General features: G+C 48.9%; 1 protein-coding gene across 1 annotated transcript in view; it reads right to left on the reverse strand.

Moving 5' to 3' along the window:
• Positions 1-22522, reverse strand: part of agmo (alkylglycerol monooxygenase) — a 552459-nt gene that overhangs the window by 64678 nt on the left and 465259 nt on the right. The window lies entirely within an intron of this gene.

Raw genomic sequence — 22522 nt, forward strand, 5'->3', positions numbered from 1 at the left:
TCCAGAGGATTGGTATAAAGGAATCCCATTCATATTGTTTGCAATTCGGGATGCACCTAATGAGTCGACCAAATTTAGTCCTTTTGAACTAATTTTTGGTCATGAGGTAAGAGGACCACTTAAATTGATTAAGGACAAATTGGTGGGTGAGAAATCGGAAATTACACTATTGGATTACGTGTCAAATTTTAGGGAATGATTAAATAGAGGTGAATTGGCTAGAGAACATTTGAAAGCTGCACAACATGTGATGAAACGGGTAGCGGACAAGAAATCCAAAGTTCGTAGTTTTGCCAGTGGGGATAAAGTTTTAGTGTTGTTACCAGTGGTAGGGGAACCTTTAAAAGCTAGGTTTTGTGGACTGTATCAGATTGAAAGGGAATTAAGTGAGGTGAATTATGTGGTAAAAACACCAGATAGAAGGAAGACTCACCGAGTGTGTCATGTGTATATGCTTAAAAGGTACTTTGAAAGGGAAGGAGAGAAAAAGGAGGTTTTAATGATTCTAACTCAAAGTGACGAGCCAAATCCAGATGACTGTTAATTTGTCTATCTCAAATTATATTGGAAAATGAGGATGTTCTTAAAAATTGGGATGAATTGTTGTTACCTTCCAGAGGAAAAACAAACTGACCTGAAAGAGCTATTGATATCACATGGGCAAGTTTGTAGAGATAAATTGGGAAGTACTAAAATGGCTATACATGATGTAGATGTGGGAAATGCTGTTCCTATCAAACAACATCCATATAGACTTAATCCTTTAAAATTGGCATAGGTTAACAGAGAGATTGAGAGTATGCTGAAGAATGGCATAATTGAAGTGGGTTGCAGCCAATGAAGCTCACCCATAATGATGGTACCTAAACCAGACAGTACCCAACGGTTGTGTGTGGACTATAGAAAGGTGAATGCAGTTACAAGAGCGGACTCTTATCCTGTCCCACCATTGAAGGATTGCATGGAGAAAGTGGGACAATCTGCTTTTATTTACACCTTCCAGACATGGAAAGAACATTTAAAACATCGTATGGAGTTCTTCGATCGACATCAGGAGGCGGGTTTGGTGATGAACCTAGCCAAAAGTGAATTTGGTGCAGCCCGAATCACTTGCCTTGCGGAGTTCCCGTTATCTTCAAGACAAAGGGAAATAATGCGATTTCTTAGCATGAATTGCTTTGATCAAACAGTTGTGCAAAAGTTTTGTGACGTGATTACTCTACTGATGGACTTGCTAAAGAAACCTAAAAAATTTCAATGGACAGCGGACTTTCAACAGGCATTTGACTGCCTGAAAGCTGTGATTATCAATGCTCCTGTATTGGAGAATTGCAAGGGGCTCGGTGGTCAGATTGAACTAAAGTATCTGATTCTAAAGAGAAATGCCGAGGAGTAGAGGAATGAATGGATCGTGCAGAGACTTTGTTCAAAGAGACTGTCAATCGAGAAGGATTTAAGTTGGAAGAAGAAGAACAAAGAAAAATGGACTATATTATTATACCTGTTTGCATGTGTTGTTTTTTTAAAAAAAAAAACGAAAATGTATATTTACTGTGTACATTTCTAAGTGTATGGTGCAAAAGTGAAAAATGAAACCATCTTGAAGTTGATGGGTTTTTTTTTTTGGGGGGGGAGGTGTCATGCGAGAGTGCCTTTAAGAACTGGATGTTTAAGCAATGTACCTTTAAGAAAACAGTGATGTCATAGAGTGGGTGGAGCTCAGCTCAGTTCAGCCATTTTGCAGTTTGGTTTTGAAGTTTGAAAAGCAGCTTGTTTTGCAGTGAGCTGGAGTTGCTGTGACCTCTGCCATAAAAGACCATCTCTGGATCATTTGGGTGATTTAAACACATAAATATAAATGTCCTTTAACCTGATGTGCTTTTGTTTAAAGGTGTTAAGTCTCTTGGAAGTTTGAAGGAATATTTTAAGGAATTATTTACTGTTGCAATATTTTTGAGTTATCTTTGAAGTAAGGGGTGTTAAGAGATCCAATGTTTATTTATGATGTTAAGTTGAGTTCATGGAATAAACAGTGTTTTATGTTTAAAAACCCAAGTGTCCATAATTGTAATCCCACACCTAGGGAAAAAGTCGTGTGCTAGGAAAAGCAACAAATCCATTAAAGGGAGAGGTTGGTTGAACTCCATGATACATTTTGGGGTTCTGAAAACGCCTCCCCATAACAATTCCCACAAGCAGAGGCCTCAACTCCATGCCAACCTTCTTGTAAAACTCTGCCGGAACCTGTCCGGCCGTGGCGCGTTCCGTGCCTGCTTCGATCCTACACTGTCAATCCATCCCTAGCCCAATTGGGACCACCAATCCCTGCCCCTGCTCTTCCTCCACCCTGGGGAACACCAACTCATCACGGCCTGCTTTCTCAATTATGTGCGGCAACATCCTGCCTTTTCCCCATACTGCCCCGTTGGCCCTCCGCAATTCCTTTCCCGTGGACACCAACCCAAACTTCATCTGGAACCTCTACCATTCCTTTAACAACCCCTCCTCTGGCACAACCGAATACCTCCGATCCACCCTCAAAATATCATCCACTGGCCTTACTCTCTCCTCTTGCTCCACCCTCTCCCTATGTGCCCGGATTGAGATAAATTCTCCCTTGACTATCGCCGTACGTGCATCCCACAGGGTGGAGGCCGAGACCTCCCCCGTGTCATTTGCTCCACATACCCTTGAATGGCGGCCCTCGCCCTCTTCACACCACCTCATCCACCAACAGCCCCACGTCCAATCTCCACTGCGGCCGCTGGGTCGTCTCCTGTGCCACCCGCAGGTTCATCCAGTGTGGTGCGTGGTCAGAAACCATGATCGCCAAATACTGTGAGTCGGCCAACTCCGCCAGCAGCAACTAGTCCATCATGAAAAAAAATTGATCCGAGTGTACATCCAGTGCACATGTGAGCAGTACGAGACCTCCTTCGCCCTCGGTCTCCCAAACCTCCATGGGTCTGCATCTCGCCCCGCCCATACGGTCCATGAACCCCATCAACTCCCTGGCCACTCCCTAAAAACCCTTTAACAATCTGCGACACGACAGGTCCATCCTCAGAACCAAAAACGTGTACCGTGTTGAAATCACACCCTATTATCAGCTGCTGTGTGTCCAGATATGGGATCTTCCCCAACACCCTCCCCGAAGTCCACGTCGTCCCAATTTGGGGATAAATATTCAAAGACTACCGGCACCCCCTCCAGCTTCCCACTGACCATCACAAACTATTCCCTGGGTCGGCCACAGTACTACCCTCCTCGAAAGCCACTTTCTCATTGACCAGCATCGCCATCCCCCTCGTCTTGATGTCCAACCCTGAGTGAAACACTTGCCTTCCCCAGCTTCGCCTGATTCCCCCAACTTCTAGTGTGTCTCCTGCCTTCAAATTCCTCAAGGGCGTGAAAACACACGGCTGTTTAACCAGCCCATTCAACCCTCGCACCTTCCATGCAACCAGCCTGGGATTGGGGCTCCCTGTATCCCCTCCCTTGCTGATCAGCCATAACCCTTGCTTAGCCAGCACCCCTTGCCCCACATCACTCACTTTTCCAGGCCCACCCCAAGATCCACCGCCATCCCTCCTTACCCAACTGCACCACACCAACCACACACATGTCAGCAACCCACCCCCCCCAACCCCCTTCTCAAAAGCACACCAAAAACCAACCGATCCCCCACCTCCTGGCAAATCCCCATGTTATTCCCGTTAACTCGCCCAACCAGCTAGCATCGTGGCCCCTATACGTGGCCTTTGCCAATTCCTCTTCCCCACAATCTTCCCTCCCCCCCATCTCTCCAAACAACAAACATACAAGGAAAAACAAAAGCACACTCACCATCACTGCTCCCCCCGTCGTAACCTACGCCAATCCACCCACCCTATGTGCCCACATTTTACCCAGAACTCCACAAAGTTCAATTTTCTTACACTCCTCCCAGTCCATGGTCCCTCATAAAGTCCATTGCCTCCTCCGGTGAGTCAAAATAAAACTCTTGCTTCTTCACAAGCAGACGGGGTACAGAACTCTTGTAGAGGGAGGCCTTCAACCGGTTATACCCAGCCCTCCGCTTGGCCAACTCCGCTCCCAGGTCCTGAACTATACGCAGCTTGCTCTCCCAGGTGCACTTCTTGGTCTGCCTCTCTCATCTAAGGATCTTCTCCTTCTCAAGGAACTGATGCAGCCTCATCACCATCACCCCAGTGGCTTCCCCACCTGTGACCTCCTCCTCAGCGCCCTGTTCGCTCAGTCCACCTTGAGAGGCTGGTCAAAGGTCCCCTCCCCATCAGCTTCTCCAGCATGCTTGCCACATGATTGGCAGCGTCCGTGCCATCAATGCCTTTAGGCATCCCATGATCTGCAGGTTTTACCTCAAGGAGCGTTTGTCGAGATCCTCTAGCTTCTCCCTCAACCTTTTCTGGCTGCTCATCACAATCCCCAACTCCGCCTCCAGTGAGGTCAACCGATCCTTGTGCTCCACCACCGATTCCCCCACCTTCTGGATCACCAGTTTCTGATCATCCTGGCTCTGCTCCACCCGCTCAATCATCACCTGAAGCAGCTCCACCACCTTAGCCAAGTTCTCCAAGGCCTCCTTCCTCTGCTGCTGGAACTTGCTATTGAGGAATTCGACCAGCTGCTCCGTAGACCACTGGACAGACAGCGCTGCCTCCCTGCCCAACCATATGCTCCTGTGTCGCACCACAAAAACCTTCTTGCTCAAGTTGCTGTCTCTTCCTCATTGCACTTCTCGTCCGATGAGCCATAAACTAATCCCTTGCCACTCCTGCACCTTTTGCCATCAAACACCCACCACACAATTTGTGTGGGAAGAACCGAAAAAATCCACCTTGAGTGGGATCCACCAAATGTGTGACCACTCACTCCATGGCCTCCACCAGCAGTCTCCAAAGCCCAGATTTTGACTAAGTTTCTAATTGCCTGCTTTATAATTTCTTCTTTGACACAGGGTAATTTTGGGCTGATTATACTCACCTCACAACACATCTGGTTCTTTGGCGAGTTTCAGCACTTTGGACATATTGAAGGAGAAGCAGAACATAAGTGCTATGCAAGGCTAAAAGAAAAGGGCCAATAGTCCCCATCGCTATAGCAGTAGGGGAGGGTAAAGTTGAACCTTGATGGGGCGCAAAGACTGGAATTGTATTGGCTGCTTAAACATCTGGTTTGGTTTTCTTTTGAAGAAAAATTGAGAATTGTAACAGATGGTTCTTCTGCTACTGTTCATTTTGCATTCCCACCAGGGTGAAATATGCCCGCAGTGACAGTCAGAACACATTTTCTACTGCACGCACAAAACTACCTCAACCTCACTGAGGTGTACAATGTGAAAAAGCCACAGTTGTAGAAAATATACAATCATATACAAGCATAAGAAAATATACAATCTTCTGGAATCACAACTGCCGCTAAGAAGCAATATCAACACTGCAGTCTGTATCAACCAGTAAAATACTGGCATGCAGATTATGTGTCACTGGATTCTTTTGCACTATACGGAGAGCACCTAATAGTTTCTGATTACACTGCAAAGACAAAATCACAATTGCACTTTTCCCAATATACTTTTGAATATGTTATGTTCAGCTTTATGATGTAACAGCAGGTAGACAAACAGATTTTATAATATAAGCATTCCATAATCAAGCCCCTGTCTATTATCACGATACTTAGCCTAAAAGGATCCTATTTTTCGAATCGCGGAGTCTTGCTCCGCGTCGTCCGAAGAGTTGGCGGAGAACACATCTGTCCCAACTCTGAGTGCCACACACACTCGCAGGAGTGTTGAGTAGTTGCAGGTGGTACTTATACCCCTCACTCATGAGGAAAGCCCACCTTTGAGAACTGTCGTCCAAACAAATTGGCTGGCAATACTCCATTACTTGCAGTAACAGTGCTGCAGTGGACAGATAAAGAAATACCGGAGGACCCCTGAGACGAAGTCTAGCCACCGGAGGCCCACATAGGTTCAAAGGGTCCCAGGCCAGGGAGGGTAAAGAAAGCCTGAGGAAGTGCAAAGGGGGCGATGGGCGTCCCAGGAGAAAGGCCGGTAAGGAGAGGGACATCCAGAAACCACTGGACCTTAGGGGGTGATGCCCAACTTAAGAAGGGAGCTTCTGATGGACTTACCCCCCACCCACCTTCTGCCTGAGATGTAAGTCTGTTGATCGTTGGCCTTCCCCAACACAATTAAGTGTTGCCAGGATAAAAATTGAGGCTGGGCGGGAAATGGCCCCTAAGTGACCAATACCACCTAAGGGCCTCAATTGGGGCATGGACGGACTTCCTGTCCAAGGCTTTGCCCAGCCCAGTGTAAAATCACTGTGTGGTCAGGGAGGGTGGGAACCCGGGGAGGGCGGGAACCTGGAAGGAATTTCATCTCTTGAATTTCACAGTATCACCCCTCACTCACTCCAGCAGGGGCAGTGTAAACTTTTGGCCCATGAACTTCCAAGTGTTTTACAACCACAATTTTCATGTTACTGTAAAAGATGTTCTGGACAATTAAGATGTTTAAAATCTCTTGTGCTCCCCACATACACCAGAGTGAAGCCTTTTAGTGATATTTGGTACCTGCTTGAAACATGCACCATTTATTCTGAAAGAAATCGGTATCATTATTGCAATTGAGTTCTGACTGACACTTCAGTTAATTTATCCAATCTTGCTGTGAGTGAATTGAGACAATTTGGACAAAACACATTTCCTGGAAATGCCTCAAACTAGGGAGAAGAAAATTAACTATCATTTAATGCATTCTTTGTGCATTATTAGTCATAGCACCCTAATGTCTACAGCTGTATAAATACGCTTCAATGCCTAACATGTCGCTGCTTGAGCAAAGTTTTCCAGCAAAGCTGTTCTTGTAACTACATCTGTCTGTAAAACCTCTTCTATGGTAACATCATCTCTTTCGTCGTAATATTAATATTTTTACCGTTCCCGGAAAATACCAGTCTTCCGTGGCAACTATTTTTTAAAAATGTTTTAACTCCTGAACTGCTAATGTTTTTTTTATACTTTTAGAGTACCCAATTCATTTTTTCCAATTAAGGGGCAATTTAGTGTGGCCAATCCACCTAGCCTGCACATCTTTGGGTTGTGATGGTGAAACCCACGCAAACAGGGAGAGAATGTGCAAACTCCACACGGACTGTGATCCAGAGCCAGGATCGAACCTGGGACCTCGGTACCGTGAGGCAGCAATGTTAACCACTGCACCACCATGCTGCCCTGTAATCTGCTAATGTTAAAACAAGCTGATATTGCAATAAAATTATTGTCAGAAATTCCTTGAATATTGCCACACAAAGCAATTAGCATTAGCACAAAAAGTTTAAAATAATTGTGAGCACTCAGCGTATTTCCTATCTTCCTCTCCTTTGTATTTTCTGCTGGTCAATCTCCCATGGCACTGCACATGTAGATTCAAGACCAAGTGTAGTATTGAGATGAAGCAGGGTGACAGGATAAATGGATGAAGAGGCACAGAGTCTGAATGGCACTGATACATTCTGGGAAAGTATGTATGCTACATAAACTCAGATTGCAGCATCCAAATTCAGCTCATCACTTCATACGTCTCGGCCCTAGTTTAAACCTTTCAGGGAACCAAGGACATCAACTAAAACTTTAAATGAAGGAATTAAAGACACAAAAGAAATTTCAGTGGGAAAATGTGATTTGTCTGTTGAGATTTTTTTGTCATTCAACTAAAAGCCTCATTTTAGTTGTTAGAAATGTCAGTTGCTGAGAACAAAATTGGGACATGAAAAGTAATGCAAAGGGATTTTCAGCAATTTGAGAGAACCTTTTGGGCAGATTTTGCAATTGAAATCACAAACCTACATAACTGCAACATTTTGAATGTGGTCATATTAATGTAAAATGTGAAAAGAATTAAACAAAATGTATGCGAAAGAAGCAGCAACAGGAAGACACGTTATGAAGGCAACGTGTCGACATGATAATTTAAATAAAATTTAAATATTGGTCAACTTTTATGTTTTAATGTTCCTGCTGTCTGATGGGTAGACAGACATTTTGGGATATTTGTCACTCCTTGGGCGGGATTCTCCGACTCCCCGCCGGGTCAGAGAATCGCCGGGGGGCGGCATGAATCCCGCCCCCGCCGGCCGCCGAATTCTCCGGCACTGAAAATTCGGCGGGGGCGGGAATCGCGCCACGCCGGTCGGCAATTCTCCGGCCCGCGATGGGCCAAAGTCCCACTGATGTCATGCCAGTCCCGCCAGCGTGAATCAAACCACCTACCTTACTGGCGGGACTGGCGGTGCGGGTGGGCTCCGGGGTCCTGGGGGGGGGGGGGGGGCGATCTGGCCCCGGGGGGTGCCCCCACTGTGGCCTGGCCTGCGATCGGGGCCCACCAGTCCGTGGGCGGGCCTGTGCCGTGGGGGCACTCTTTTCCCTCCGCCTCGGTCACAGCCTCCGCGATGGCCGACGCGTAAGAGACACCACCCCCGCGCATGCGCGGGGATGACATCAGCGGCCGCTGATGCTTCCGCACATGCGCGGACTTCCGACGCCCGGCGATGTCCTTTCGGCCCCGGCTGGCGTGGCGCCAAAGGCCTTCCACGGCAGCCAATGGAGCGGAAACCACTCCGCCGCGGGCCTAGCCCCTCATGGTGAGTGCTTGGCCCCTAAAGGTTCATGCCACTCCATCCCGCCGGGTCCCCCCGCCCCGCCTGGTAGGGGTTAATCACGGCCCTTATCCTCAATCGGGGAAGAGATAGTTTGGAATTTTCTGATTATGCACTCTGGAAGTATTTCACATACGTAAAGTGAAAAAATAAACTTCCATATTCTGTATTTGTAAGGACCATCGAGATTTTCTTGTATGTCAAGAATTAATCTTTTAAAGGTGCTTGACTTCTACTAAATTGGTAAACAGCCTCATTTTAAATGTGAGAGCTACTTTTTTGTACATATGAATTCGATTTTATATCAAGCAGAAATCTGGAAACTAACCATCTTTGTACGGTTAATATTTTGCAATGTATAACAGAAGTTTGGCCTGTGAGGCAAAAAAGAAAAACAACTGGTAAATTATCAAGGATTAAGAGAAAAGTAGCTAAACTGATTCGGAAGAAAGAATGGAGTTGCAAACAGACCGTATTTTGCAAAAACAACCTGAAGGCTTCTCAATTCACCGGGCCGACCGCACCGCATCATCAGGCAAAGCGAAGGGAGGGTTTGCCTCCTCATCAACTCATCCTGGTGCTTGGATGTGGCGGCCCTGGTGACGTACTGCTCCCCGGACCTGAAATACCTGACCGTGAAGTGCCGCCCATACAATCTTCCACGTGAGTTCATTTCAGCCATTATCACAGCGGTCTACATCCCACCCCAGGCAGAAATGAGGAAGGCGCTGGACGAACTGTACACAGTTATAAACAACTACGAAACAGCACGCCCGGAGGCCTTGTTCATTGTGGCCAGAGACTTCAACAAGGCCAACCTCAAGAGTGTACTGCCAAAGTTCCACCAGCACATCTCCTGTCCCACCAGGGGCGACAACACTCTTGACCACTGCTACCCAAAAATCAAGGGCGCCTACCGTTCCATCCCCCGACCGCACTTTGGGAAATCAGACCACAAGACGGTGCATCTTCTCCCGCCATACAAGCAGAAACTCAAGCGGGAGAATCCAGCTAAGAAGATCGTGCAGTGCTGGTCCGAGGAAACAGAAGAGCTCTGATGTGACTTCTTAGAGACAGTGGACTGATCCATATTGAAGAACTCAGTGACCAACTTAAATGGGTATGCCACCACCGTCACAGACTTCATCGGCAAATGTGTGGACGACTGTGTGCCAAAGAAAGCAGTACGTGCGTTCCCCAACCGGAAACCATGGCTCAATCGCGAGATTGACTCCCTACTGAAGGACAGATCTGAGGCATTCAAGACAGACAACCCTGACCTACACAAGAAATCCAGGTACGACCTCTGCAAAACCATCCGAGATGCCAAGATAGAATATCAAACCAAGCTAGAGTCACAGACAGACTCTTGGCGATTGTGGCAAGGACTAAACAACATAACGGGCTACAAAGCGAAGCTGAGCAGTATCTCCGGCAGAAGCGCACCTTTCCCCGATGAACTCAATGCATTCTATGCTCGGTTCGAGCAGATAACCAACAATCTGCTGTCGAGTGCCCCAGCAGCCCATAACTCACCCATACCCACCATCACAGCTTCCGAAGTCAGATCGGCCTTCCTGAAAGTGAACCCGCGGAAGGCGACGGGCCCGGCGGGATCCCTGGTCGTGCACTCAGAGCCTGCATGGACCAGCTGTCAGGGGTGTTCGCGGACATCTTTAACCTGTCCCTACTCCACTCCGAGGTCCCCACCTGCTTCAAGAAGACTACCATCATACCGGTGCCAAAGAAGAACCAGGCTTCCCGAACAGGCGCTGGAATGTGGCGACGAGGGGCTTTTCACAGTAACTTAATTGAAGCCTACTTGTGACAATAAGCGATTTTCATTTCATTTCATTTCAGTCAACGTGCCTCAACGACTACCGTCTGGTGGCCCTGACTTCAGTCGTAATGAAGTGCTTCGAGAGGTTGATCATGAAGCGCATCACCTCTACACTCCTAGAACGTCTTGATCCACTGCAATTCGCATACCGTCGCAACCGGTCCACAGCAGACGCCATTTCCCTGGCCCTACACACATCCCTAGAGCATCTCGACAACAAGGACTCCTCCATCAGACTCCTATTTATTGACTACAGCTCCGCCTTCAACACCATAATCCCAGCCAAGCTCATATCAAAGCTCCAAAACCTAGGATTTGGCTCCTCACTCTGCAACTGGATCCTCGATTTTCTGACCAACAGACCACAATCAGTAAGAATGAACAACAACACATCCTTCACAATAGTCGTCAATACCGAGGCCCCGCAAGACTGCGTACTTAGCCCCCTACTCTACTCCCTGTACACACACGACTGCGTGGCAAAATTTGGTTCCAACACCTCTACAAGTTTGCTGACGATACGACTATAGTGGGCCGGATCTCAAATAACGACGAGTCAGAATACAGGAGGGAGATAGAGAACCTAGTGGAGTGGTGCAGCGACAACAATCTCTCCCTCAATGCCAGCAAAACTAAAGAGCTGGTCATTGACTTCAGGAAGCAAAGTATTGTACACACCCCTATCAGCATCAACGGGGCCAAGGTGGAGATGGTTAGCAGTTTCAAATTCTTAGCGGTATACATCTCCAAAAATCTGTCCTGGTCCACCCACGTCGATGCTATCACCAAGAAAGCACAACAGCGCCTATACTTCCTCAGGAAACTAAGGAAATTCGACATGTCCACATTAACCCTTACCAACTTTTACAGATGCACCATAGAAAGCATCCTATCCTCAGCACAGCCTGGTATGGCAACTGCTCGGCCCAGGACCGCAAGAAACTTCAGAGAGTCGTGAACACCGCCCAGTCCATCACACAAATCTGCCTCCCATCCATTGACTCCATCTACACCTCCCGCTGCCTGGGGAAAGTGGGCAGCATAATCAAAGATCCCTCCCACCCGGCTTACTCACTCTTCCAACTTCTTCCATCGGGCAGGAGATACAGAAGTCTGAGAACACGCACGAACAGACTCAAAAACAGCTTCTTCCCCGCTGTTACCAGATTCCTAAATGACCCTCTTATGGACTGACCTCATTAACACTACACTCTGTATGCTTCATCCGATGCCGGTGCTTATGTAGTTACATTGTATGCCTTGTGTTGCCCTATTATGTATTTTCTTTAATTCCCTTTTCTTCCCATGTATTTAATGATCTGTTGAGCTGCTCACAGAAAAATACTTTTCACTGTACCTCGGTACACGTGACAATAAACAAATCCAATCCGATCCAAAAAGAGAAGTGCAAGAGGAAGTGATACAGACCTTTAAACAATTGAAGGATAAGGATAGTCAACAGGCCATTTAATTTTCTAATTAACGAATCAGAATATAACTAAAATCATGAAATACTTAGAAGTATCACCAAGGATGATGATGGGCATGATTTAATGAAAAAAAAATCAGAGTCTGTTCTGTGCGGGATTAGCGTGTCGCGAGCTAACAGCACTTTGTTGCCATTTCGGACCACAGCGGGGAAAGTCGCCCCCCCCCCCCCCCCCCCCCCTAGGGCACATTGCACCGCAAATCCTTCACTGAGGAGTTCTGGCGAGTGGAGTACCTCATTGCAGGAGAAGATCGGGTGGCCATTTCACAATCTCTTAACCCCCCTGACGCAATCCCCAAATCCCTCCGTCACCCCAACTCATCTATAAGGGAGTTCTCGGGCCCCCTGTACACCACCTTACATGGGAAGGGCACCCCTGAGACTGATCCCTGGTGTGGGCAAAATTCCAGCCTGGCACCTTGGCACTGAGTGTCTGGCACCCTGGCAGTCCTCCTGCCAGCATGGCACTGCCACTTGGGCATCCAGACAGCGCCAGGTTGGCACCTGGGTGACATTGCCATGGTGCCAAGGTGGCACTGCCAGGGTGCCAGGCTGGCAGTGCTAAGGTGCCCAGGTGGCACCAGCAGTGCCAAGGTATCAGCCTGGCCAGAGACCAACCACCCGGGAGTCTTCCGATCATCTGGGAGATCCCCCAAGTAACATTCTGCCTGGTCCCCGTTTGTGGAGACCAGTGCTACAGATGCCCAGCTAGGGTGTCCTCTAAGCTCACTTAACTATGCGAGTCTGGGTTCCGCCCATTATGGGCAGTATCCAGATCACGGCGTCTCGTGAGGCCTGGTTAGATCTCGTGATGCGTAATGACCATTGGGAATTCCAGGATAGGCCTCTCCCGAGATCAAACTGGCCATGACCAGTCCCGATTCTGGCGGGACGCAGCCAGTAAATCGCGTGCTTTATTTCCAAGTTCTGGGGATTGTTGCACAGACCCGTTCAATCTTCTAGCCTGAAGATTACAGGTCCTCAAGCTTCATTTGCCATCCATAGGCAGGGCTTATTTTGCAGGAAATTGCTAATGTAAGATCATTAGTAGAAAAATATCAATGTTAAGAGACAGAATATTTTCCCAGTGCAAGCATATAGCCAGGCCAATAATAGTCCAGCCAGATGAGCAGTATAACTCCCACTATTCTGGCTGAACAATGTGCATTAACTTGCAACCAAAACGAAACACCCTTTTTTGAACTATTGTGCTTTATATTTCCCAGACCAGCAATATTTATGGCCTCTTCAAATAAGGAACAAATTGGTGCCAACGTTTGAGCCAAGGTTCTGGCTTCAATAGCAATTATACTGAAATTTCTTAAACTTCCTTCAGCCAAAAGCCACCACTTGGTATGTGGCTTAACAAGATTTCATCACATCAATTTGTGACTGGATTAAAATCATATCTATATAATTATAGAATCATAGAATGGTTACAGAACAGGAGGATGGCATTTGGCTCATTGTGTCCACACTGGTTTTCTACAAGAGCAACTCACTTAGTCCAGTATTCCCCCACATTTTCCCTGTAGCCTGACAAATTTTCTCTCTTTAGACGATTGTTTAATTCTCTTTCAAAAGCCACAATTTCTTCAGCTTCTGCCAGGCTCTGGGCAGTGCAATCCAGATCCTAATCACTTAAACAAAAGCTTTCCCTCACGTCGCCATTGCTTCTTTTGTCAATCACTTTAAATTGGTGCCGACTGTTTCTCAACCCTCAGGAACAGTTTCTTCCAATCTGCACTGCCCAGATTCCTCATGATTTTGAACACGTTCATCAAATATTCTCCTCACCAAGAACAGTCCCAGCTTCTCCATTCAATCTACGTAACTGAAGTCTCTCAGTCCTGGAACCAAACTTGTGAAACTTTTCCACACATCTCTAATGTCTTCACATGTTTCCTAAAGTGTGATCCCGGACCTGGGCAATATACCACAATACTCCAATTGAGGCTGATTCAAGGTTTTATACAGGTTTATTATAACTTCCGTGCTTTTTACTCTACATCCCTATCCAGAAAGTCAGGACTGCCAAGCCAGTTTTACTGATTTGTACACATACCCCTCCAGGTCCCTCTGACACCCCCGATTAGAATTGTATCGTTTTTCTTTATATTGCTTCTCCTTGTTCTTCCTACCAAAACAAATGTCTTCTCACTTCCCAGCATTAAATTTCACCTCCCACATGTCTGCTCATTCCACCAGTTTGCCTATCACTAGCCTTCTCATGGTTCACAGTACTTCCAAGTTTCGTGTCATCTGCAAAATTTGAAACTCCTGTCCTGCACACACACGTCTAGGTCATTAACATAAACCAGAAAGGACAGGGGTTTTAACAATGAACCCAAGAGAACACCACTGTATACCCTCCTCCAGTCCAAAAAAAACCTATTTACCACAAATCTGTTTCCTCTCATTCAGCCGATTTCACATCCATGCAGCTCCTAACTGTTTTATTCCATGGGCACTAAATTTGCTGACAAGCCTGTTATTTGGTACTTTATCAAATGTCCTTTTGGAAGTCGACTTCCACAACATCGACCACATTACCCTCGTCAACCCTTTATGTTATCTATCAAAAACATTAAAATAAATTAGTTAAATATAATTTGCCTTTCGCAAATCCATGCTGGCTTTTCATAATTAAACCAAATTGTCCACTTGTCCAAGTGACTAATAATTTTGTTCCAAGCTATCATTTTTGAAATCTTCCCCACTGCTGATAATAAACTGCCTGACATGGGTTCATCCTTACCCCCATTGTTGAGGAGGGATGTAACGTTTGCTCTGATACCTTCCTAGCACCAATGGAGGATTGAAGATGGCCAGAACCTCCACAATTTCAAGCCGCAATTCCCTAACTGTCCCTGCATGCTGATTTGGTCCAGGAGAATTATCAATTTTAAGTACAGCCAGTATATCTGATACATCTTCCTTATCAATTTTTAGCCCATCTGGTGTCTCAACTATCTCTTCTTCCACTATGATTTGCAAATCATCTTCTTTCTTGGCAAAGACAGATCCAAAATACTCATTTAGTAACTCAATGTTGCCCCTTGTCTCCATGCATATACTTCCATAAAGGTCCCTAATTGGCTCCACTCCTGCTTTTACCAGCATTTACTATTTATTTGCTCCCAGAAGACTTTTGACTCCCTCTTATGTTATGACCACTACCATCTAAAAGGACAAGAGCAGCAGAAAACTGGGAACCCCACCACCTGGAGATTCCCCGCTAAGTCACTCACCACCCTGATTTAGAAATATCTCGCTGTTCCTCCACTGTCGCTGGGGCAAAATCCTAGAACTCCCACCCTATCAACAATGTGGGGGTACCTACAACTCAGGATCTGCAGCGGTCACAAAGGCAGCTCACTACCACTTTCTGAAGGGTAGTTAGGGATGGGCAATACATGCTGGCCTAACCAGCGATGCCCACACCCCGTAAATGAATCTTTAAAAAAGTTACCAGTTTTTTCTCATACTCTCTGTGCTTCTATTATTTATTTTTCCAATTCTTCACTGAACTTTCTATATTGTATTATCCACCTAACATAGAATTCATGGAATTTACAGTGCAGAAGGAGGCCATTTGACCCATCGGGTCTGCACAGACCCTTGGAAAGAGCCCCTACCTATGCCCATGCCTCAACCCCATCCCCATAATCCAGTAACCCCACCTAATCTTTTGGACACAAAGGGGCAATTTATTATGGCCAATCCACCTAAACCCGCACATCATTGGACCGTGGGGGGAAACCTGAGCACCTGGAGGAAACCCATGCAGACACGGGAAGAAAGTGCAAACTCTACACAGACAGTCACCGATCGCGGGCCAGGCCACCGTGGGGGCACCCCCCGGGGCCAGATCGCCGGAGCCCGCCTGCGCCGCCGTGTCCCGCCGTCCCAAAGGTGGTTCAATCCACGCCGGCTGGCGTGGGTTGACAGCGGCGGGACTTCGGCCCATCGCGGACCGGAGAATCGCCGGGGGATTCCCGCCCCCGCCGAATCTCCGGTGGCGGAGAATTCGCGACACGCCCGGGGCGGGATTCACGCTGGCCCCGACGTTTCTCCGACCCGGTGGGGGGGGTTGGAGAATCGCGCCCCTGGTGTCAGAAAGTACGGCTAAAATAATAATGTGAAATCTTGTAAATGTTGAAAAGACACTGAGAACCCAGGCACACAGAAATGTTAAAATCTTCTCAAAGCTGCTGAATAAGGAGGAGGAAAAGCAAACAAACTACAAACTGCAAGTAAAATTCTGCGAGTTCATGTTCTCACAATGGGAAACCCCCAGCTGCCGGCAAAATGGAGAATCCCGATGGCGGAGAATTCAGCCCAATATGTGGTAAACTGGTAGTTTTTTCCACTTGCAATGGCAAAACTATGAGGTTGCAACAGGGTTGATGCGACCATCAATTCACACGAGACGGAGAGTTGAAGTGAACAGTGGCTTTAATGAGCTAGAAATGTGCCTGCCTGCGACTGCTCTGCACAGAGCCGCCTGTAGGGTTGCAGCTCTATATACCTCCCCTGAGCGGGCGGAGCCAGGGACGGAGCCCACAAGGGCACCAACATAATACAATGCGGTGTAATACAATACAATGGTCCATAGTTGGAGCCCACAAGGGCAACAACATAGTACAATGCAATACAGCGGTGAATGGCTCCATAATACATTCACCCCCTGTTACAAAATTATAGTCCAGCGGGGGTGAAGTGGCTCACAGGTTGAGTCTGTCCGGTGCTCTGATCGTGCGCTGCGATCACCTGAGCTCTAGTTTCGCTGCGGGCACGGGTGTTGAACTCAACGGTGCGGGCACAGGTGTTGAACTCGTTGATGCAGGCACGGGTGTGGACTCCGGGAGCGTCTCTTCTGGAGCTTTATCCCTGTAGGTTCGCGATGGAGGGAAGGGATGTAGGAGGGGTGTGGAGGCCATGTAAGGGCAGGGGCGCTGTTCGGTGTAGGTTGGGTGGGTAGGTGATGGTCATAGGGGATACTGCCAGGTCTCGGAGGGAGACTGTATCTTGTCGGCCGTCGTGGTGCGCTACGTAGGCATACTGGGGGTTGGCGTGAAGGAGCTGGATCCTCTCGACCAGGGGGTCGGACTTATGGCTCCTCACGTGTTTTCGGAGGAGTACGCGCCCCGGTGTCGTCAGCCACGCTGAAAGCGAGACCCCAGTGGTGGATTTCCAAAGGAAAACAAATAGGCGGTCATGAGGGGTCTCATTCGTGGCTGTGCAAAGAAGTGACCTATTGGAGTGGAGCGCATCAGGGAGGGCCTGGGAGACTCCTAGACCGTAGGGCCAGGAGGACGGCCTTCCATACCGTCGCGTTCTCCCTCTCCACCTGTCCGTTTCCCTGGGGGTTGTAACTGGTAGTCTTGCTCGAGGCGATGCCCTTACCGAGCAGTTACTGACGCAGTTCGTCGCTCATAAACGAGGAGCCCCGGTCACTGTGGACCTAAGTGGGGAAACCGAACAAGGTGAAGACACTATGCAGGGCCTTGACAGTGGCTGCGGTCATGTCGGGGCAGGGGATTGCAAAAGGGAAGCCGGAGAACTCGTCAACGACGTTGCGAAAATACGCGTTGCGGTTGGTACAGGGTAGGGGCCCTTTGAAGTCGATACTGAGGCGCTCGTAGGGCCGGGATGCCTTCACCAGGTGGGCCTTATCTGGTCGACAGAAGTGCGGCTTACACTCCGCGCAGGTTTGGCAGTCCCTGGTCATGGCCCTGACCTCCTTGGTGGAGTAGGTTGTGGGCCTTGATGTAGTGGAGAAGCCGGGTGACCCCCGGGTGACAGAGGTCATTGTAGATGGCCCGGAGTCGGTCAACTTGCGCGCTGGCGCATGTGCCGCGGGACAGGGCATCTGGGGCCTCATTGAGCTTCCCAGGACGATACATGATATCGCAATTATAGGTGGAGAGTTCGATCCTCCACCTCAAGATTTTATCGTTCTTGATCTTGCCCCGCTGTTTGTTGTCGAACATGAAGGCTACCGACCGTTGGTCGGTGATGAGGGTGAACCTCCTACCAGCGAGGTAGTGCCTCCAATGCCGTACAGATTCCACAATGGCTTGAGCTTCTTTTTCGACTGAGGAGTGTCTAATCTTGGAGGCGTTGAGGGTACGGGAAAAAAAGGCCACGGTCCTGCCTGCCTGGTTAAGGGTAGCAGCCAGGGCAACTCTGATGCGTCACTCTCCACCTGGAAGGGGGTGGACTCGTCCACAGAGCATCTCGCGGCTTTGGCAATATCTGCCTTGATGCGGCTGAAGGCCTGGCGGGACTCAGCCGCCAGTGCGTAGATGGTAGCTTTGATCAGTGGGCGGGCTTTGTCTGCATAGTTGGGAACCCACTGGGCGTAATAGGAAAAGAACCTGAGGCATCTGTTGAGGGCCTTGGGGCAGTGGGGGAGGGGGAGTTGCAGGAGGGGGTGCATACGGTCGGGGTCGGGCCCTTGGACTCCATTTTCCACGACATAGCCGAGGATGGCTAGTCGGGTTGTGCGGAAAACGCATTTCTCCTTGTTATAAGTGAGGTTGAGGGCTTGGGCGGTTTGTAGAAACTTCTGACGGTTGGTGTCGTGGTCTTGCTGGTCGTGGCCGCAGATGGTGACGTTGTCCAAGTACGGAAATGTGGCCCGCAGCCCGTACTGGTCCACCATTCGGTCCATCGTTCTTTGGAAGACCGAGACCCCGTTGGTGACGCCGAAGGGGACCCGGAGGAAGTGGAAGAGGCGGCCGTCTGCCTCAAAGGCCGTGTAGTGGCGATCCTCCGGGCGGATTGGGAGCTGGTGCTATGCCGACTTCAGATCTACCGTGGAGAACACCCGGTAGTGTGCAAACTGATTCACCATGTCCGCTATCCGGGGGAGGGGGTACGCATCGAGGTGCGTGTTCCGGTTTATGGTTTGGCTGTAGTCTACAACCCTCCGGTTCTTTTCCCCGGTCCTGACAACCACCACCTGGGCCCTCCAAGGGCTATTATTGGCCTTGATGATCCCTTCCCTCAAGAGCCGATGGACCTTGGACTTGATAAAAGTCCTGTCCTGGTCACTGTACCGCCTGCTCCTGGTGGCGACGGGTTTACAGTCGGCGGTGAGGTTCGCGATGAGCGGGCAGGGTCGACCTGCAGGGTCGCGTGGCTACATACGGCGAGGGGGGGTAGGGGCCCGCCGAACTTCAGGGTCAGGCTCCTGAGGTTGCATTGGAAGTCCAGTCCCAACAGGAGAGAGGCGCAGAGATTGGGGAGTACATATAGTTTTAAATTTGCGTACTCGGCGCCCTGTATAGCGAGGTTCGCAACACAGTTCCCCCGGATCTGCACTGAATGCGATCCGGAAGCAAGGGACATTGTTTGAGATGCGGGGGAGATTTGGAGAGAACAGTGCCTTACCGTGCCTGGGTGTACGAAGCTCTCCGTGCTCCCGGAGTCAAACAGGCAGGGTGTTTCGTGCCCATTGACCCGGATGATCATCATGGAGCTCCTGAGGTGCTTTGGGTGTGACTGGTCGAGGGTGACTGCGGCGAGTTGCGAATAGCCGGCGTAGTCAGAGGTGGTGAGGTGGTCCCAAGATGGCGGCCCCCGTCGGTCGCATGTGTCGGGCAGCGTGAAGATGGCAACCACGATGGCGGCCCCCGTCGGTCGCACGTGTCGGGCGGTGATGAAGATGGCGGCCAAGATGGCGGCCCCCATGAGTTGCACATGGCGGGCTGCGTGGGGGACTGCAGCCAAGATGGCGGCCCCCGTGAGTCGCACGTGTTGTGTAGAGTCGAAGATGGCTGCCCCCACGGACAACACGAGGCGGATGATGCGTCGAAAGGGGGCGGAGCCGGCAGGCACGCAGCCACGCTGCGGGGTCTGCAGGCCTGTGAGTCTGAGATTCGGGCCTGTGATTTGGAGGACTTGGGCCTGGCCAGGCAAACTTTGGCAAAGTGTCCTTTTTTGCCGCAGTCGCTACAGGTCGCGTTCCGAGCCGGGCAACGATGCCTGGGGTGCTGGCCGCAGTAATAACAGGGTTTCCCCCCGGGTTGGGCGGGCAGCTGCGCGGCACAGGCCTGGGGTACTCTCTGGTCGGGTGTCCACGAGAGGGTCGCGTGATATGAGGGGTAAGTGTTGAGGCTCTGAAACGCTTCTTCTAGGGAGGTGGCTAGTTTTACCGCGTCTTCTAGGTCGAGGACGCCCTTCTCGAGCAGGCGCTGTCTGACGTAGTTGGACCGGACGGACTCCAGCCACATAGGCGTCCCCGATGGCGAGTTCCATGTGTTGTGAGGTCGTGACGGCCTCGTAGTTGCAGCTTCGCGCGATTACTTTCAGGTCGCGTAGGTACTCCTCCAGCGATTCCCCGGGGCGTTGGTGGCGAGGAGATGCCGTGCGAACACTTCGTTCACCGGCCTCACGTATTGCCGCTTCAGGATCGCGACCGCGTCTGCGTATGTGGTCGCTTCTTCGATTTGCACAGAGATTCGATGGCTCACCCGGGCGTGGAGGAGGCTCAGCTTCTGTTCGTTGGTGACGGAGGGCAAGGAGGGGGCGGCGAGGTAGGCCTCAAAACAGCGGAGCCAGTGCGAAAAAAATCCTTTTGGCTTCAGCGGCCTGTAGGTCGAGTTCCAGCTGGTCAGGTTTGATGGCTGCTTCCATCGCGATCTTGTAGCTGATTAAATTGATGCGACCATCAATTCACATGAGACGGAGAGTTGAAGTGAACAGTGGCTTTAATCAGCTAGAACCATGCCTGCCTGCGACTGCTCTGCACTGAGAGCTGCCTGCAGGCAGCAGCTCTACATAACTCCCCCAAGGGGGCGGAGCCAGGGGCAGAGCCCACAAGGGCACCAACATGATACAATGCGGTGTAATACAATACAATGGTCCATAGGTGGAGCCCACAAGGGCAACAACATAGTACAATACAATACAGTGATGAATGGCTGCCATAATACATTCACCACAAGGGTTAATTAATAAGCTGGAACTGATAACACTTTGGGGTAGGGATTGCTACAAATCCTAAATCTAACCGGCAAAGAAAACAGATGGGAGAAATTGGGAAAGCCTTGAACGAATGCTTTAAATAACAAGTGAATGTTACGTATTGTGGTGAATGTATTATACTAATAATCCACCATTGTATCTGTACTATGCTGTTGCCCTTGTATTTGTATCTGTGCTATGCTGTTGCCCTTGTGGTCTCCACCTATGGGCCATTGTATGGCATTATCCATAAGGGAACATGTTGGGGCCTGTATGGGCTCCGCCCATGGCTCCTCCCCTTGAAGGGAGGTATAAAGAGCAGTCGACCTGTAGGCGGTTCTCAGTGTTAGATCAGTCACAGGCAGGCACTGTTCTAGTTGATTAAAGCCACAAATTATTTCTACTCATGTCTCGAGTGAATTGATGGTTGCATCACGTATTAAGGTTATGTATTCATCACTAGAGCTCACGGTGAAACAAAAACCACAGATCATCTATGTAACTGCGGTAACGGCTTGTAGAATCCTGTTAATTTGACAGTTAAAAAGATGATCTGATTAAATACAGATTAACAGTGGGCATACACAAACTCTCAGTGAAAGAAAGTCCACAGGATGATGAGAAATTGATGCTCAGGTTAAGTGATAGATGTTGTCATGATATCCACATTAACATATCATGGTGCAATCACACACACACACTGATGGACAGGTCGACGGACCAATCAACACACACGCAGCATCACAGCCAATCACCAGTGAGAGCACATGCACTATAAAACAGGGAACACCACAGTTCCTGCTCATTCCACCAGGAGATAGCTCAGAGCACAGAGCTCACAGTGTGCCACTCTGACATACACCATGTGCTGAGTGCCTCTCTAAGATAGTGCTAGGGCTGGGTCCACAGGTTAACTGGTGAAGTACCAACCACAGTCAGAAGTTAACAGTTGTTATTATCCAGAATAATAAAACAGAGTTGTACCATCTACAACCGTGTTGGTTCGTTTGTGTATCGGAACACCCAACACGACAGATGTGTGCAGAAACACAGAAATTGTAAAATGTCAGCTTGAGCATGCTGGCAGAGCAGGCCAGGAGATTATTTATGCTGAGAGACATTCCAGGCTGAAAGAGCAGAGCGATCAAAGACAATGAGTAGAATGCAGATAATGCGGAGGATAACATACAAAGAAAAAGGATTGTACAGCGTGGGGAAAGCAGTGTTTTATCTGCAAAAAGCAGAATCATTCTGCACAAAAGTGTTTGACTGCAAAAGGCAAAACAAGCTTATACAGATGAATAGTGGGTGTCTCGTGGGTAAGTTGAGAAACTCACAGTTAAACAAGAGCGTGCATACAAATTGTTCTTTGGTTTGCCAGCAACAGGGGATGTTTGGGTCTTTGCTTTGTATGAAAGGGGGATGATTGGGTTTCAAATAAAATCAGTTCTACAAGTCGTACCAGGCCTGCCAAAGCCATGTGACTATGCCATGAGGCAGTCTCTCAGGGGCTACCATATTGAGATCAAT

The sequence above is a fragment of the Scyliorhinus torazame genome, chromosome 6 (assembly GCF_047496885.1).
Source record: "Scyliorhinus torazame isolate Kashiwa2021f chromosome 6, sScyTor2.1, whole genome shotgun sequence".
Classification (NCBI taxonomy): domain Eukaryota; kingdom Metazoa; phylum Chordata; class Chondrichthyes; order Carcharhiniformes; family Scyliorhinidae; genus Scyliorhinus; species Scyliorhinus torazame.